Consider the following 19364-nt stretch of genomic DNA (forward strand, 5'->3'; position numbering starts at 1 on the left):
TGGTGTTGGTACAGGAATGACACAAGTCTAGTTAATAAGACTGAACTATTGAGTGCTGCACAGGTGGACACACAACAGCCAGACATCAGAGTCCTGGGGTTAAGAAGATGTGTTCCACAGTGAATTTTGTCTACCAGGTATCAACCACCACTCAGAACGGACAGGGCTACAAGAGGTGGTGGTGTACTACTGTACTGTATGTTACGGAGCACCTGACAGTAACCAGTAATGATGAGCTAAATGAAATTATATTGTCTGAATCTATTTGATGTGAACTCATAGCATAAAACAAAAGCAAGGTGAGAGTAGGTGTGTGTTATAAGGATGACTCAGCCTCACAGGGAGAAGTGGCAGACTCCATAGTCATCCAGAAGACAAGTTCTCATTACGAGACAGTAGATTGGGTGACCTTTACCACACAAGCTGGAGGAGAATTCCTTGACCTCCTCCTAATTCCTCACACAACACATGACAGGACCCACCCTCACACAACACATGACAGGACCCACCAGAGAAAAAAAAAAAACATTCAGTATATACCATACTGTACTCTTGACAACTGAGGTTGAGTCAAAAGGGTCCACGTTGGGGAAAAACTAACTCTGGCCCACAACCACTACACACACCTGACCCTTTCTTTATGTCAACTCACTATATGCATTGAGTCTGTAAACTCTGAGGGATGCCTTCTTCCAACACCTGACTGATCAATGCATCACACAATTTCATGGAGAGAATATCCTGTTTAACACATTTACTCATTTTCCTTGAAATGGTAACAGACTACATGGATCAAGGCTTACCAGTGCATGTGTTGTACAGTTGAGGTCATAATTTTGCTCCCATGGTGAAACAGTCTCTGAACTGACTTACCCTGACTATCGTCTGATGTGGGTGTGCTATTTTATCTCATTTGGGATCGAGCAAACTTTTGACCGCTAGTGTACGTGAATTTTTCTAGGGCACTTGACAAAGTCCCACATTCACAGGTAGTCTCTAAAATCCAACCACATGGCATCATAAACAAAATTTTGAAGTGGATTAACAACTGATTCAAACACAGGACACAAAGGGTGGTCATAAATGGTGTACAATCAGAATGGAAGAAGGTTCTCAGTGGTGTAGCACAAGGATCTACCCTTGAATCCATCCTGTTTGAGATATACAGTAAAACCTCGTTAAGGTGGACCCAACTGAGGCGGATATCGCTTAAACTGGACAAAATTATTTGCCCCAAAAGAATTAAAAAATTAAAATAAACAAGACATCAGCAAGAGGGACATAGGTGCCTAAGAGTTATCAACTGTTGTTTTGGGGAATATTATTTCAATCACTCTAGTAATGATATAATGTTTCTTATTATGTTACAGTGTTTCTTATTATGTTATCATAGGTAAATATATGGTTTATATAATTTGTTTATCACTGTGCCCATCACTGTTTTCTAATTATACGACAAGATACTGTATGTATTTCTCCTATACGTACTGTATTTCAATAATAAGCCTGGCAACAGGAGCCAGGGAGCAAGTGAGTGACTAGTTAGTAGGGTGTGTCAATTTTGTCAACATGTTAAAAATCAAATTTGGTAGTCAAAATATTGTGCCTCTTTATGTCTAAACTTGAGATTAGCAAACAAAAATGAATTGAAATAACCCTCACCTACATCAATTATACCTTAAAGTTTCAAATATCAGTATTTCAACAAATTAATGAGACTTGATTAGAATTATTCACTTGATATTAACTAATCTCATGTAAGCATATGGATTATGGAGTATTTTATGGTTCTATAGCTTGTGTACAATATGCATGTCAGAACATGAACATGAACAGGCTCTCCGTGTGGGACAGTTTAATTCTTGTTTTGACTTGTACCAAGCGTGAGGATAAGGCGCCCGGCTCACTCTCCTTCTAGATATCATAGACGGTGGTTTGCTCTCATTGCACTTGCACCTACTCTACCAGACGAATTCTACATTTTAATTATTGTAAGTAGGGCATATTGATTGTCGCAGTTACTTATATCATTGTATAAAACATTATGTTCTTAGAAATTATTATGTTATTTCTGTTACAGCATTTTTTATAAACAAATTGATATTTTTTGAAACAACAATTGAATTATGAAACATTGAAATATTTTTCTATTTGTCAGATAGTGTGAAGATGTCAAAATTGAAGACAAGAAGTCAGTTGTCAACCCACTTGAGCCTGCTAGTTGGTAAAGGGAAGGAGCTTCCTGTATCAGAACTTCCAACAGTGAGAGACATGCTAAGATTAGGGTTACTCCTTCGAGAAAAAAATGCAAAGGACAAAAGGAACTATACAGATAAAGAACTCATAAATGACATGATAGTCCCTCTTCTGCATCAATGGACAAAAGCTAATGCACTATTCAAACCACCTGTGATTAATCAGTGTCGAACTATTGAGCTAAAACTAACGAAATTATGGCACAAAGCAGTTGAAACATCACTTGGTAAAGGAAACTTGGCCAGGAAAAATGAATTTCTGCACACACTTGATACTCTGTTTGACATTTTGACCTGCAAGTGCTCCATACAATTATGTTCTGAATCCAACTGTTCTCACTCAGGTAAGAGAGAAAATAATTCCCACATTGATTGTGGTTGTCCTCGTGAAAAGAAGATCCCTGTTTTAGAGCTTGAATTTATAAAGGCACAGAGGACAAAGGCAGAAGGCCAAGGAAGTATGCAAATGGGTTCAATAGATTATTCAGAAACAAAGAAGCAGATTGCTAATGCCAAGAAGAGAGAACAAATCCGAGAGAGGGAACAAAAGAAGAAAATGAAGAGTGAAGAAGCCATCCAAAGAGAGGAAGAGCTGTGTCAAGATGTTTATCACTTCTTTGATAGTTCTTCTGATGAACAGGAAGCAACATCAGATGATAGTTCCAAAGAGCCATCTGAACCTTTACCAAAGAAAATGAAATACAACACAAGAAATATTTCAAACATTGCTTTAGCTAGTATTCGCCACCATGCTGGACTTCGTGAGGCTGCAGAAATTGCAACTGCCGCTTGGATAGATGCAGGCCTCATCAGCCGAGAGGATGTATCTTTGGTGATAGATCATAATAAAATTAGAAGAGCACAAGAAAAAATAATGAAGGAAATATCTGATCAGCATGAAAAAGATTTAAGCGAGGGAGGGCTCTCCTGTCTTTTGTTTGATGGAAGAATAGATGACACAAAAGTTTTGCTAGAAGTAGAGGGAGTGAACAGAAAGTTTCCAGGTCTCATCAAAGAAGAACACTACTCTGTCTGTTCTGAGCCTGGTGGTCGGTTTTTGTTTCACTTTGCTCCCGAAACTGAAGTAGAAGGGAAGAAACATGCAGAGGTCATTGCTGATCATATTTTATGTTGGGTTCAGGAGAGAGGACTTGGCAGTTCACTGCAGGCTGTTGGTGGAGATTCAACTGCAGTGAACACCGGATGGCAGGGGGGTGTAATGACGCATTTAGAGAAAAAACTAGGAAGAAGACTTGTTTGGATTGTATGTGATTTACATACAGGCGAGCTACCTCTTCGTCATCTCATCCAGGAACTTGATGGTCCTACAAAGAGCAACAACAAGTGGTCAGGTCCCCTTGGCATCATGCTGGATGAAGCAACACAACTAGAAATAAATACAACCTTTCCAAAGGTCGAAGTTGGCCCTCCCCTTCCGGCGTTGTCTGAAGGAGTCATCAAAGATCTCAGCACAGATCAATCCTATGCTTATCGTATTGCCCAAGCAATAAGATCAGGAGAAGTGCCTCAGTCATTGGCTCTCTTGGAGATTGGACCTGTCAGTCACAGCCGTTGGTTAACTACAGCTCTTCGTTTCTGCAGGATTTGGATTTCCAAACACGAATTGAAGGGCAAAGTGCTGAAGAATTTGAGGTTAATTGTTGAATTTATTATTGGAGTTTATCTTCCCCAGTGGTTTAGTGTGAAACTTAATCCTATGTGGGTGGATGGGCCCAATCACCTTTTGTTTCAATTGCAGCTAGTAAGAACACAGAGGAAGGTAGTGAGGGACATCGTGTTACCTGTGGCAAGAAGGTCCGCTTGGTATGCTCGATCAGAAGCAGTTTTGCAAGCAATGCTTTGCAGTCAATGTACCAATCTCCGAACCGAGGCTGTAGAAGTCATTCTAAAGATTAGAGGAACGCTAATAGATGACGACCAGTTGGGAGACTGTTCGTTTCATTCAAGAAAAGTTCCCCCAATAAACGTCAATGCCACCAAATTGTCAGAATTGGTTGACTTGAGTTTGGAAGTCTTAGAGCCACCATTGACAACAAGTCTAACTAGCCAAGAATTGAGAAACCTTAAAGAGACTCCAATGCAGGTGCCGAAGTGGCCTTCCCACACTCAAAGTGTGGAGAGATGTGTGAAAATGGTCACAGAAGCAGCGGGCCATGTTTACAGCCACGAGAGGCGAGAAGGTTATATCAAAGCACAAATAGCAAGCAGACTACTGATGACAAGAAACCAAAGCAAAGAGAGTATGAAGGCATTGGTTACTTTCAAATAGACTACGGATAATAAAATATAATAATTTGAAACTTGAAACAGTAACATGTGTGCAAACGCTGGTTATGTTATAAATTCACAAATATGTACATTTAAAAATCCATTTGATGTAGGTAGGACTTATTATAAAAAAAATTTATGCCAGAATATTGTTTTGCATGCTTAAAGACTACAATAAATTGCTACCAAATTACTCGATTTTCAATTTAGCCAGTTCACCCCCTAAATTGACACACCCTACTAGTTAGTGTCATCTGTAACCTGGTATTGTAGCCAGGTTAGACTCATCACTGTAACCACCAGGCTACTGGACCAAGCTGTGACGTGTTGCATGGTTGTTTTTCAACTTGTATTTTCGGGTAGATATAAGTAAGTTTCCTCATATATTTTTACTCTACTACACACGCACACACCATCCTACATACATAATGTGAAAAAAGTAAAAGAAATAATTGTCCTAAGGGCAAACACATAAATGGAATTGACAGTTCTTTCTATACGAGTTAGCTGACTGAGTGAGGGGAAAACGGTCAGTGTGTATGTGTGTGTGTTGGGGGACGCGTTGCTAGGGAATCAGCGTCCCAGCTCATCTTCGTTACTATGGTGAAACAGGGAGTGTCTGCAAATGGAGACTGTGTTTTAAACATTCATTTGGCTTTTATTTACTTTTTTTTGACAATACAATACAGTAAGTTTTGTTGGTATTATTCCTCACATTTCCTGGTACAGTATATATAAGAAAACTATGGCTACAGGACGAATATACAAAATTTATTTCCGAAAATACATTACTGTATTTTTTATATCATTAAAGTTTTTATACATATTCGCCGTAGAAATATTTGGGAAGGTGACAGTCATGACGATTTGCAGCCATGCAAAAAGATCCTCAAAAGCTGTTCAAATGGTCTTGAGACTGGTAAAAGATTTTTAACAATGCAAAATGTAAGACTGTATGTAGGATACAACAACCCAAATCCCCACTATTCTGTCAATAACACTTTCCTGGATACTTTCAATAAAGTGAAAGATCTTGGTATTGTGATAGATCAATCACTGAAGGCAGTGCTCTAAGTGGGGGCAACAGTGACAAAAGCCAACCAAGAATTGTGAATTATAAAGCATACCTTCAAAAACAAAGACATGAAAATGACCCTTCAATTGTACAAATATCACGTACGTCCCAGTCTGGATTACTGTACACGGTACAGGTATGGAAACCCTACCTCCAGAAAACCCTAACATCCTTAGAAAGGTTGAACACAGTGACTAAGATGATTCTTGAATTATGTCATCCTAATAATCCAAATAAATTGAGGGCCTTGGGGTTAACAACCCATCTGACAAGACACAACAGGGCACAACTCATAGACATTCAAACTCTTGAAAAAGATGGAAAACATGAATCTGGGCCATGTCACGCACCACCAAAATAATGGGACATGACTCTAAGCTTGGCAACTTATCATACAGAATAAAAATAACCCGAGACAAGACTATCAAGAACGATGGAAGGATCCTACATAGCAACTGGCCTCCTTTCCTCACCCTGACCACCTCTAGTGGGTGGCCATTAAGGCAAATAAAGTAATTATTTATTTATCATCCAAATTAAGTAATTTTGAGACAAGTTTCAGCAATAACTAATCTTCAGATTTGTTGTGTTACACCTTGTGTTACACAACTGCTTGTATGGTTTTACATGACAACACAAACACCTTTACACTAAAAGTCAAACATTTATACAAAACACACACACACGCACATTTAAACAAATACATGTACCGTACAAACAAACTCTCTTAAATAAATATAAATGCACACAAACACATTTACATAAATGTCCACCTTTAGATAAATACACTATACTGTAAATTTGTTTAATTAATTCAAGGGTCATAATTAACGCTAATTTGTGACATTTTTGCATTCCGAATCAAGATCCTTAATCAGTATTTAAAAACAGTACAGTACAGTACAGTACAGTACAGTACAGTACAACACAGCGTCTCTGATGAATTTGAACCAAATCTACAACATGACCTCCTGTGCCCAAACACAAGATACGGATAATATGCTTAAATAATAAAGCTGCTCCATATTCTCGAAAAAATTTATTTAAATGTGAATTAAAACTAATGGGTACAGTGTATTTGATGTTTTAAATACTGTAGTACAGTACTGTACACAACTGCACATAAACACAAGTACAGGTTAGGTATCCTTTATCCAAAATGCTTGGGGATTTAGGGGTCTCGGATTTGGGATATATTTGGAACACCAGTACAAGGTATACAGAACTTGTATAATGGGGTAGCTCACCCAGCAGGGATGGGGCCCAAGGAAAGTCATTTATCTTAAGAATATGTACAAAAGATTCATTATTGTTTATTACTGAATATGTATTTCATTGAATTAACGTTTATATATGTGAAATGAACAATGCAATTCATTAATAATAAGTAGAAGCATTGTTTTCGTGAGTGACGATGGTTCTACATAAGAAACTGAAGAAAATAAGACCCTGCTTGTGGCTGTAGTGAACTTAATTTAAAAAAATTTAATACCTGTATGTATGTTTTAAGTAATGCTATTTAATGTTAATAAATGGAACACTAGAAGTAGCTAACCACTAATGGTAAAGAAATAAGGCGAGACGATTGAGAACGCCAATGTATGTACAGTAAGTGCGTACATGTGAAAACATATGTCATTTCTCTACATATGAATATGAAAGCAACACTTATTTGCTGTTCATATATGTTTTAAATAATATTTACAAATGTAAAACTAAAATTCTATTCACCAATGGCGGTAAAGTCTAACACATAGGACAGTCAATGAATATTGTGCGAGTTTTTACTCAGATGACTGTCATATGGTTCAACATAGACTACTGAAAGCACGTTGTAAGTTAAGTTAGCCTATTGTAAGTTGGTGAGCTGCATCTGCTGAAAAAGCATCTAATTTATTATTTATCCATAACTGACATTTAGTCAATATGACCAAGGATAACCAACAAGCAGAAAATATTTTTTTCCAATAGCATCCTTATGCCATCCCTGCTAACAACTTACTGAAAGTTTGATCAATCAAAGTTTATACATGGAGAAAACAGTTCCTTCATTGATAATTTTTTGACAAGAATAAATCATCACCCACCTGTATATAGATGCTCCTCTACTTACGAACGAGTTAGTTCCTGAGGCTTGTTTGTCCGTCCAACTTTACTTCTGTAGATACAAAACATATTGTAAAAAATGAAAATATTATGGATATTTAGTACAGCTATACCCTTTAATACAGCCTTAAAACCTGGCTCACTCTTCTGTTCTTAGGCAATATTTGTTCTATCTGAAATTTTCTTCAAAATAATCCAGTCTCATCCACATTAAACACCTGTTCTGACAGGTAACCCCCCCCCCCCATCAGTGATGATGTTTGTATCTCCGAAAGTTTGTAAGTTGAACGTCCTTAAGTAGAGGAGCACTTGTATAAGGATATGCATATGAAAAACCTTTGAGTATTTAATTTATCAATGTACAGTACAGCTCTATACTGGTATTCACACAAAAATACTTCCCATATTGTATATACAGGTTAATGTAATTTACATGATATATGTGGAAAAATACCCCTCAAAATTTCCCACAAGAATTCCCCCCACCTTGTAGATACCTAACTAATATCTCCTGCGACAAAACATCTCTATCCCAAAACATGAAAAAATGACTGCACACTCGTCAAAACCCCGCCCTCACACGTCAAAACGCCATCCCCCAAACTTAAAAAATCCTCCCAAACAAACATGTGATGAAATAACATTATTTTCTAGATTCAATGAGTTCAGGATCTTGTGGATAAGGGGGCTTCGTATCAAAGGGTTGTGGGTTCTGTAATTCCTGAGGTTTGGGGATTCGAGACTGGAGCTTGGGGTTCAAAGTTTAAACTTAAACTCAAAGGATTCACCATAAAATGAATAAAGGGTCGAGACTGTCCAGAATTGTAACCTAAATTTCCAACTGGTTCCTACTACTGTATGTGTAACCTCAGCTGATTGGTTGCTCCTGTTCCAGAGTGTGGTATAAAGAATGGGGGAGAGGAGAGCAGGGAGAACTGACAACTGGAGGAACACCAATTTCACCAGGAGTGTGGGCAGTCATTACCAGTCCCAACAACACACCATGCAGTCGCTACACTAGCCCACCATACACCAAGACCGCTACAAGCACCAAGAAGCTGTCTGTAACTTCTTACCACCACACCACAACAGATATTGATGGTGTCTATGAGGAAGTGTGGACTGATGGTGATTATCTGACAATGGTGATGTCTGCAGTGCTACAGAGGTTAGCAGACAACAGTGAAGTAATGGTGACATGCTGTCACTTGTATTCAGTTGTGAACATTAATGAACCAAGTTATATTATATAAATTGCTTGTCTAATTTTCCCCGAGTCTTACATTCAATACATGAGAACAGTCTCACGTTTCATATAATAACAAGGTAGAGTAATCAAAATCTGGTAAGTTCCTTAAAGGACTATCATCACAAAATGTAAAAAATCCTCTCCAACATGCAAAAAATAAATAAAAAAATCCCTAACACATAAAAAATCCATCTACATCACAATAGGTCGACAAAAGCATTCAATATAAATCTGTCCAATGGCTTGGTAAGTTTCAATGGTCAGTCTACATAACACCTAGCTACTATAACTCAAGAACACTTACACCAGGTCCATTTTCTTTTTTACTTTTATCCTCTTTGCCACTGATCGGCTTGAGAGCCATTTGGGTGGTTAGTCATTAAGTATTGATTAGAAACACACTTTGATCTGCATGAGGAATAATTCAAATAGAAAAGTCATCGTTTGAAAAATAAATGTATTTTTCATTATGTGGAGTGAAAAACTCTCATAGGCCTGATGGCTCACTTAAGACTAAGCCTCTGATACACAAAGACAATGTGTCCGGCATTGCATTCTCTCACCTTCACTTTCCCAACTGGTAAGTTAGGTACCCATTCACAGCTAGGTGGACTGGAGGTGCCCTAACTATGAACCAGCAACCTATAAGACAGGAGAGAAGTGTTGTATCAAATTAACCTCCTCACTTCATATTGAATTGTGTGTTTCAATATATTATAATTGGGTAAAAACTTAAAGGACACTCTTCCATAATACTCAGTTAATGATTGCTGAGTGAAGGCCTTGACATGGTCACTATAATGGTTGCCCCTCGTGTAACGAGGATGGCCGGCCTTAGGGCCACCTAGGAGTCAATTTGTTTAAGGTGTAGAAGCTGTCGCCATCACAATAACCACACCCTAAATAAGCGGTCACCAACACATTAACCACACCCTAAGTTAGTGAGTTGCATGACCCATTGTCGAGGAATAGTCCGAGAAAAGTGGACAACTCGCCAACTCCACTGGCTAACCATTAACCCGAAACATAATCCACAAATCGATTAACATCCAGTTCCCCATTACTGCTGGGTAGACAGAGGCAAATGGCATAGAAAAACTTGCCCATACAGTAGTTTCACCCTGCCCGGGGATCGAACCCGGGTCCACTCGCTTGCGAGGTGAGCATGCTGACCATTACACCACAGGTCACCTAGAGCCTTGTGCTGCATGCTGAGCTGTAAGTTTGATCATGTAAAGTGCATCTGTTAGTTTAACCATCTCTATGTAAATCTGTTGCACTCACAGCTTTGGCCCTACTCTTGTAAAACTTGAAATATGAAATGATGGTCCCTCCAGGTTAGTTCTTTGGGAAGAGAGGTCAATATTAAAAGAGGAAGGTTGTTTTTAAGTGAAGCTTACAATATATGCTGTATATTTACCAGCACTAATCAGCTACCATACAGGTTGTTAAAGGTAAGGAGATAACCGCTTACTGCCAGTCATCCTGAACTGCTGGTGCTTGTACAGCACTGTACTGAGATTGGGTTAAGTTAAGAGGAGGCTACAGCATACCCTATACAATGGACGGGTACAAGGACTTGTCTCAGTAATTCATAAAGTAATATCTCCATTAGCTGAAACCCTCCAATACAGAACTGTACCCGGAATTAAAAATGACTCAGAATTTTTCCGTAACAAAATTCTCTCAATTCCGGGTCTGTGAACAAGTTTTCGAGGTTGAAAATCAAGCAAATTTTACAGAAAATTCTGAGAAAACTTCTAGAAACTGAGTCTGGGGTCAAATTCAGAGGATGAAATAATGCGTAGCTCTGACAAATTCTGGAAACTTCCTAATTGTTTTTTCTGGGTCTGGGAGTTAAATTCTAGGATGAAATACAGTAATGCGTAATTTCTGGAAAATTCCGAGAAAGTTTTCCCAGTACCCGGAAAAATTCTGAAATATTTCCGGGTTTGAGAGAATCATCTCATTACCCGGAAATCTCTCATCCTCGGAAGAGCTCTGAACTAATTATTCCGGCTAATGGGGATATCACTACTGAACTGTACTAAGGAATAAGACAAAATATATATTTCAAATGTTAGTGAATTGGATGATGCTCTTATCTAGTGTTGTATTTCCTCTTATAACACACATGATAAACAACTTCACTGTCCCCAGTGAATGGAAAGTGGCTTATGTGAGTCCTATCTTCAAGAAGGGATATCGGCACTCCACGAACAACTATAGACCAGTGAGCCTGACCAGCATAATATGTAAGGTACTTGAGAGTATTATCAGAGATGCCGCAATGGAACATCTAATGCGAAACAATCTTGTAAAGGATTGCCAACACGGTTTTATGCCAGGGCGCTCCTGCTTAACACAATTGCTCAAGGTATTGGATATTTGGACCCATATTCTGGAATGGGGTGGTAATATCGACAATATTTACCTAGATTTTGCCAAGGCTTTCGACAGTGTACCCCATGAAAGGCTGAAAATCAAACTGGAAGGGTATGGAATTCGGAGAAATGTCCTTGCATGGATAGAAGACTTTCTACATGACCGCAAGCAGTGTGTGGTGATTAATGGCACGAAATTGTCATCCGTACCTGTCACAAGTGGGGTACCACAGGGCAGTGTATTGGGCCCGCTGTTGTTTGTTTGTTTCATAAATGACATGCCTGACATTGTACACTCCTCCATACAAATGTTTGCCGATGACGCTGACTGTGAAGAGCTGCAGAAGGACCTCTGTGGGTTCCAGGAATGGTCGAAGGAATGGCTGCTGAGATTCAATGTCACGAAGTGTAAGAGGATGCACTTGGGGCGTACCAACGGTAAGGAGGCGTATCATATGTTCCAACGGGATGAAGAAACTGCACTAGTCGAGACTGAATGTGAGAAGGACCTAGGTGTGTATGTTGACAATGAGCTGAAGTTTTCGGGCCATTGTGAGAAGAAAGTAAACCAGGCAAATAAATTATTGGGTCTTATAAGAAGGTCGTTCAGATATCTAGATGGTCCGTCCCTCGTAACGATCTTCAAGAGTGAAGTGCTTCCCCATCTGGAGTAGTGTCACTCAGTCTGGTCCCTGAGATATGCTATGGACTGTCAGTTGGTTGAAAATGTTCAAAGGAGGACCACCAGACTGGTGCCTGCATTTCGGCACCTCAGCTACCCTGAGAGATTGGAGCGCCAGAACTTGCCTAGCTTATATTACAGACGAGCAAGGGGTAACCCAGTTGAGGTGTATAAGCATCTCAGGGGGCACTAATCAGTCGAGTGTCCTTACTTGGAGCTGGCGGACGCTCGCCCCACAAGGGGTCACAGCTCAAGATTGAAGAAGCCGCAAGTCCAGAAAACTGTGAGGGCAAACTTTTCGGAGTGAGGGTTGTAAACTCTTGGAACAATCTACCAGAGAGTGTTGTGACGGCACCGAGTGTGAGCTCTTTCAAGACAAGACTTGATCAACACTGGAGCGGGTTCAGGTACATTCAGGAGCCGGTGCATGCCCAGTATTTGCCAACAGTGCGTGACAGAGACGTGACCGATCGCCCGGGCGGCTAGCGAGCCGATCTTTTGGTGAAGAGGATAAATGAAAAGGAAAAGTAATCAGAGAATGACCGATCGCCCAAGCGGCTAACGAGCCGATCAGTGGCGAAGAGGATAAAAGTAAAAAAATAAAGGTTAAAAGTGTTACCGAGAGGGTGTTAAGGAGGCTGGAAACTTGCAGTACATAAGAATTTCATACACAACTCCTCCCCGACTTACGACAGGGTTAGGGACCCAAATCCAGGTCCTAAGTCAAAATGGTCGTAAGTCGAATATGCTTAAATATTACATAGAAAATCTAAAATGGGTGTCTATTTTTCTTCTCAGCACCAAAAAACTCACTTTTAAGCTTGCCAGCCATTTTAAAGTGAATTACAAACAAAAATTTTGTCTGTGTACCGACGTTGGGACTTGAAAATACACAATTTAACCAAATATTGGTACAACCGAGGCAGGTCGTAAGTGCGGGTGGTCATAAGTCGAGTAGGTCGTAAGTCGGAGAGGAGCTGTACTAATGACAGATTAAAATTTAATATTTTCTGGGTCTTAAAGATACCTGTACAATACTGTAGAATGATTAACTTATGCCTACAAGCTATGTACATTATTGTTGGAACATAGACAAAAATCCAAAGAGAGTTTGTACAGGTTTAATAGTAATCTGAAGTAAATGTGAAATTAGGATGGATTATAGTAAGTTAGGGTTAGCATAAAGTCATGTTAAGCTAAGTTGGATTAGGATAGGTCACCTTAAAGTATGTTAGGGGTTAAGTTTGAACTGCTTAGATGAGGTTAATTCAAATTAAGCTTTATAAGATCAAGTTAAATTAGTTAAAACTTAGATTAGGATAAGTCACATAAAATGCAGATTAAATCAAGCTGGAATTAGTTAAATTAAAAGTAAATTTGACTATGTTTGGTCTGATTAAATTAAGTTAGTGCAGTGGTGTGTTCTGTTATCACATTCAATCAATCAAACTACCATCCTCATATCATGGTATTCAGTTTTTAATTTCATTCAACTTTATAATGCTACAGAATGTGCTAAAGTATAGAGGCTGCTACTGGTATTGCCCTGAATGTACAACCAAAGTCATCAAGGTTATTGAGGATCATAAGGGAAATAGAAACTTATAGTAAAAAATAAAAGCTGGATTCTCAGTGGTTACCAAACTAGAGCACTAAGATTAAAGAAGTTGCCGATAGGATAGAGGGAGTAGTAGAGAAAAGCTACGCTCAGGTTGCAGCAGGGCCTCAGAAGGTGACAAAGAAATGTAGGATCTGAACAGGCCTTGCAGCAGCTAGGGACTCTACAGAAGTTTTGAAAAGATTACAACCGGTAGGCCTTCTGATATGGGAGAGGGCAACACTGTGATCGGCTTGAGCATAGGAACAATACAACTGTGTTTGGAGTTCCTAAGAGTCAGTCGGAGAAAGCTGAAAGTAGGAAAATACATGACAAGATGAAGGTTCTGAATATCTGTACAGAGGCTCTGAACCTGTATACTGTACTACCCCCAATGAAGTGACGATGCTAGGAAAGAAGCAGGAGAATAAGTCCCATCCCCTCAATACAGTATAAAATTAGAGAATGGGGGAAAAGTGGGAATTTATCAGACAGGCAGGGAACGCAGCATTTTGAGACATAGTCATAAGTGCAGATCACACAGTAGTGCAGAGAGAACAGCACAAATAACTCTTGAAGCAAAGAGGGAGGATTCGGTGAAAAACTGGGACGGACTTGGGGGAATGTAGTAGAGGCAGGTGTATCAGTACAGAACCATGGGACAGCAAGATACCCCCCACCCCCTCAACTTCCTATCCAGGAGGAAGTGTGTACCATGTAAACAATGTCATCTCTGGCTGTAATGGTCATGATAAGAGCTAACCTGAAAACCTTAAGGATTCATATTACGCTCAAACGTCCACAAAACCTTCCGAGTCTCCCAGTGGAAACGTCCCCCGTTTTCTCTGTTTCCCCCGCCTTTGTCTATGGGAACAGACGCTGTATGCTGGGACCTGTTGCCATCCATTCCTTTGTAATCAATTTAATTTTGCTTTCGATAGCTGAGTCAGAGCATTGTTAGTTGAGATAATAGTAGAGAATGAAAATGAGTTCATAGTCTCAATTTCAACGTCAGAGTGTACCGTAAATTAATTCATCGGAATAGGAGTAGCTGGACTCCCTGGCCTAGTTTGAGTGAGGGCGCCGCGGGCATTTTAACCGTTAGTAAGTGCCCGTCCCTTCATCCATACAGGTATGCCATTCCACTCTGTGTTGTAATTTGCCCTTCTTTAAGTGATTTGACCCAATTAATAGTTGCTTGTGCAAGCGTTACAGTAACGTAGTTGATATGCTCTGAGTGAAGTCATATTTACGTCTTTAACGTCCCCTGAAACGTGATGTTGTTGTCACCCGTTAGTAAGTGCCCGTCCCTTCATCCATACAGGTCCCTAACGCAGCCTAGGCCGTGTCTGTAGGGTGGATGTTGTATCCACAATGTCTGGGGAGATGTCCGAGGTCAAGTAGGATCTGTTACCTTCGTGAGACCCGGCCGTCAGACACTTCAGACTACCTATAGCCCCCATAGCTGGCTCGTCTGGCCCTAACGCTCGGTCCACGAGGTGACGCCGGATCACCAAGCCACACACCACTACCAGCCCCCATCATTGGTGGATGAGTGTCTAACTCAGTAGGGCTATTTGTGTGGTGGAATTAATCCACTGGGATCTCCAGAGTTCGTCGGATAGTACTCCATGGTGGCTGGACCCCATGGCTGTTGCTTGAGTAACACACCTGACGACTGAGTGTTGTAGTGGCAGTTGCCCTAGTATGTATGGTGCTAAGTGACTATCATAGTTGTGCTATTGAGTATGTCCACCCAGTAGGGTTGGAAGTGTATTGAATATGTCCACCCAGTAGTGGTGTGAGTATGTTGAGCCTGAGGGCCTAGTACTAGATTTCGTCTGTTAGTACAAACCAATTATTTCTTCTAATTTCATATTCATGTTTAAATAAACTTTGTATTTGTATAATTGTGTCTATTATTTACCTACAGTATTTACCGTTATTTCTTCCCTATTGCTTGATACTATCATTACACCTACCCACGAGCCTCCTATCGTCACGCTACCAATGGTGATAAATATAAGAGTAAAAGGAATTGTTACTGGCACACAGAGGCCCTCATAAATGGTGGGAGTTCAAGCCCTCATAAATGGTGGCAGTAGCAGCCCTCATATGGCCACACCCCCAAAATATGGTGAGTGTAGTCAACAAGGCAGTTGTTGAGAATGAAAAGAGGCCAGAGCCACTACCAAGCTCGGAGTCGTTACCGAGGACTATTTCCGGTGTTGTGTGTGTTTGATAGTCATCTTGACTTGAGCATACAACCATCCAGCCTTACCTTCCTGTTATCTCTGCTAACGGGAGTCTTTTTGATTCCTGAGTGTCTCTTGCTGACAGAGAAGCAGAGGGTAGCGAGGATTGCTAGTATCATGAGGCCGCCAAGAGTGCCCACCACCGACACTAAGGTGATGCAGTTCTGCTCCATCTTCTTCAAATCGGCAAGTTTGTGTTCCACTGCAGCCTTTCCTTTGGACACTGCCTGGTGTGAGAGAATTGAAAGTCTTTTAATTTAAATTAATACAATTATGCACCTGGCACGACACACATCTGAGGTCGTCAAAATTCAAGAGATGATTCTTGTTGCCTGGGTTCAGGATGCCATGAAAGCGTCCCCCATACATCCCCTCCCCCACACTGGTATGAGTCACCACCAGATTGTTTCTGGTGACAATGTCTGAGCCTTCAGCTGCTGCTCTTCTGTTTTATAACACTGGAGGCAATGCTTGAGTCTGGCATTTTTTTTTTGCTGCATTTCACAACCAGATACATATAAAATACCCTTATATTATATCCTATTACATCATCATATGTCCTAATAGCACAGTACAGTACTTCTTAATATACTCTAGTACATCCTAATACTGTACTGTACAGTACAGTATACCCAATTACAGTGTAATGACCACGGCCGTACACGCCAGTTATCGTAAAATCAGACAATTCATATTACGCTCCATAGCCCACAAAACATGTAGCTATGCCTTCTTTATTGAGTCTCCCCTCTGAGGCATCCGTTTTCAAGACGCCCGAGTCCCCTGTTTTCCCATTTTCTCTTTCGCTTCTCCATCATTATCTCAGGCACAGTGTGTGTGTTAGCTGAATACCCAGCAGCTGGCTGTATTGGACGATGTCGTTAATTCGGCAGGATTAAACTGTGGGAGTCCGCACCCTGGGCCCGAACCCCTCACCGTGTGTTGGACTACAACCAACCTTAACAGCGTTCTTCGTTTGTTGTTACACCCTGGGGCACTCTTTACACTTATATGGGCACAGTATTATTGTATCTATGATTGGGGATTAACTAGCAGAAATATAGTTATCCCAGGTTAAGTATTGAACTCATGAATGTTGGTGTCCCAGCGGTACTGTTTGTAATGATTGGTTATCAGACCACAGATTACATCGGAGAATTACAACACATATAACATTTAGTATAGGCCCACGTGGCAACAAACATACCAAGTCGACACATCCTACAGTCCCAAGAGACCTGACCCCGGCCACTAAGTACTTGAGTAACCCTACTATATAACCGATATAACTGTGTTAAGGTAACCACACCTGGCCAAAACACCCCGGGGGGTAATAATTAGGAAGTACTACTGACCTGCGACATGACCACACCCGGACAAACAGCTGTCCAGACCTAACCCAAGGGAGATCAAGGACCCACTAATCAGCCAGCACCCCTGTTACCCAACCCAACAACCCGGTCAAGACACACCCACTTCAGTAGGAGAGGTCATCCACAGCTCTTCCTCCAATATATATAGGACCTGTAGCCCTCTCGGAGAGAGAGAGAGTCTTGTAACCAAGGAGGGCCAGCAACGACGTCCCCAGTCCCGCTCATCAAAGAAGTCTGTCACTAAGGGTAACGAGGTCTCAGCCGGGTCCATCGACAGAGTGCTGTCAACTCAACGTGTAAAAGTAATTGCTGGCTGTGTAGGCGGTATAAGTGCGGTGATCCCGAACCTCCCAACGATCGACTTGTGAAGTTACACGAAAATATCATAGTCTATCATACCCTGTGTACGAATCCCCCCATTAATTCCCTCTAAGCAACTAGTAAAATAAAGCTGTAACACGCATTTGTGTTTTATATACTACACTTGTACTGAGCCTGTGTTAATATACATAGTCACCCCCACACCCTCAAGTCACGCTACCTACTTCCCTCACTATACGATTCTACTACTATAAACTCCTACCTTACCTCTTCATATGAGTTTTGTCTCATTATATGTTGATTATAGGAGTTGAGTCCACCAACCAGGTGTACTACCATTGAATGCTAGTTAAAGTGCCACGTTGTTCATTCCGAACTAACAGGAGGTGTTTGATACCACCTTAATTTTGGATTTTGTCGAGTGTGTTATGTAATCATCTGTATTGACAATGAAGCAATATCATGAGTGTATAATGTTGAAATCAAGACTGATCTATTTTACTATTAATTTAAAGTAAAACCAAAGCGGTCCAGTCTGATCTGAGTGTAATTAATTAACATCTTATTCACTCCATATGTTAATAAATATTAAATTAGTAAACTACAAGTATCACCATTCTATTCCTTCTACACAATGGTTCTCAGAAAATAACTAGTAACTCACGTGCCTAGAAGTTCGCTAGCAGGCTACCTAACAGTTCCATGAGATATGTTATATTCTAATAAAAGTCTGGGTGGTGGCAGGCTACCGTTGTAAGTATAATAAGTGTTATAAAACGAATAACATGGTTTCCCACACTAATCCATGGTTTAGAATATAACTAGATCAAAACAGTATACAGAGGAAAACAGGACTCTTACAAATTGGTGACTTAGAAAATATAAGCAAGAATATAAGTATTGAAGAATAATAACAGAAGAGAATAAATATAAGAAATATTTGAAATAAAAATATAAGTATATAACTATATTGAAGAATAAAAAGAATAAGGATAAGAAGAGAGTAGTAAAGGGAAACAACCCCCCCCTTACAACAGTACTTTCTAATACTGTACTGTATACCCTAATAAACCCTAGTACAGGTTCTGTACATCATAATACAGTATACCCAAGTCAATTTTGTTTTACAAAGAACGTTCATTTGCCCCAAAAATGAAGATCAGATTTGAGTAAATCACATAAAAAAAAAAAAAAAAAAAAAAAAATAAGAGAGAGAGAGAGAGAGATATATATATATATATATATATATATATATATATATATATATATATATATATATATATATATATATATATATATATATATATATATATATATATTCTCATAAGAAAAAGAGCCACAGCCATTAAACGAATATTTACCCTTTTCTCTAATCTTCAGACCACCAAACTATTTTGTAATCCTCTGTACAATATCCCACACTTCTTCTTATCCTCCTTACAGTGTCCAAATGAAATTGCCAGTGGAGGATCAATCATCATCTGGAATAAATCCGAAAATATGTTGACATATAAGCCAAATTATCAGTAGCAACACCAATATACCTGTAGTGCACTCTAGTGGCTAGGTTTCTGCTGTGAGGGGAAGTTCAACTAATTATCCAGTGGGGAATTCCCGGCAGGTAGTGGCATGAATTTATGAAGAAAGTTAGATTTAAAAACATTTATACAGTGGCTACTGAAAAAAACATTGGAAGCAAGAATGAACTCGTTTGGTTTATGTATTTCAAGTGACCTAAAAACTTCATATAAAGGTTCTAGAGAATCATGAATCTTGTT

At 39.8% G+C, this 19364-nt stretch overlaps 1 long non-coding RNA gene across 1 annotated transcript; it reads right to left on the reverse strand.

Annotated features, from left to right (window-relative positions):
* Positions 1–7249: 7249 nt before the first annotated feature.
* On the reverse strand, positions 7250–19094 carry LOC121873757. Its single transcript, XR_006090303.1, has 3 exons — positions 18948–19094; positions 15919–16119; positions 7250–7777 (listed from the first exon to the last, which is right to left on the reverse strand). It is a non-coding gene; the product is annotated as an uncharacterized LOC121873757 (long non-coding RNA).
* Positions 19095–19364: the final 270 nt, after the last annotated feature.

Source organism: Homarus americanus, unplaced genomic scaffold (genome assembly GCF_018991925.1).
Source record: "Homarus americanus isolate GMGI-L3 unplaced genomic scaffold, GMGI_Hamer_2.0 scaffold6348, whole genome shotgun sequence".
In the NCBI taxonomy this organism is placed as follows: domain Eukaryota; kingdom Metazoa; phylum Arthropoda; class Malacostraca; order Decapoda; family Nephropidae; genus Homarus; species Homarus americanus.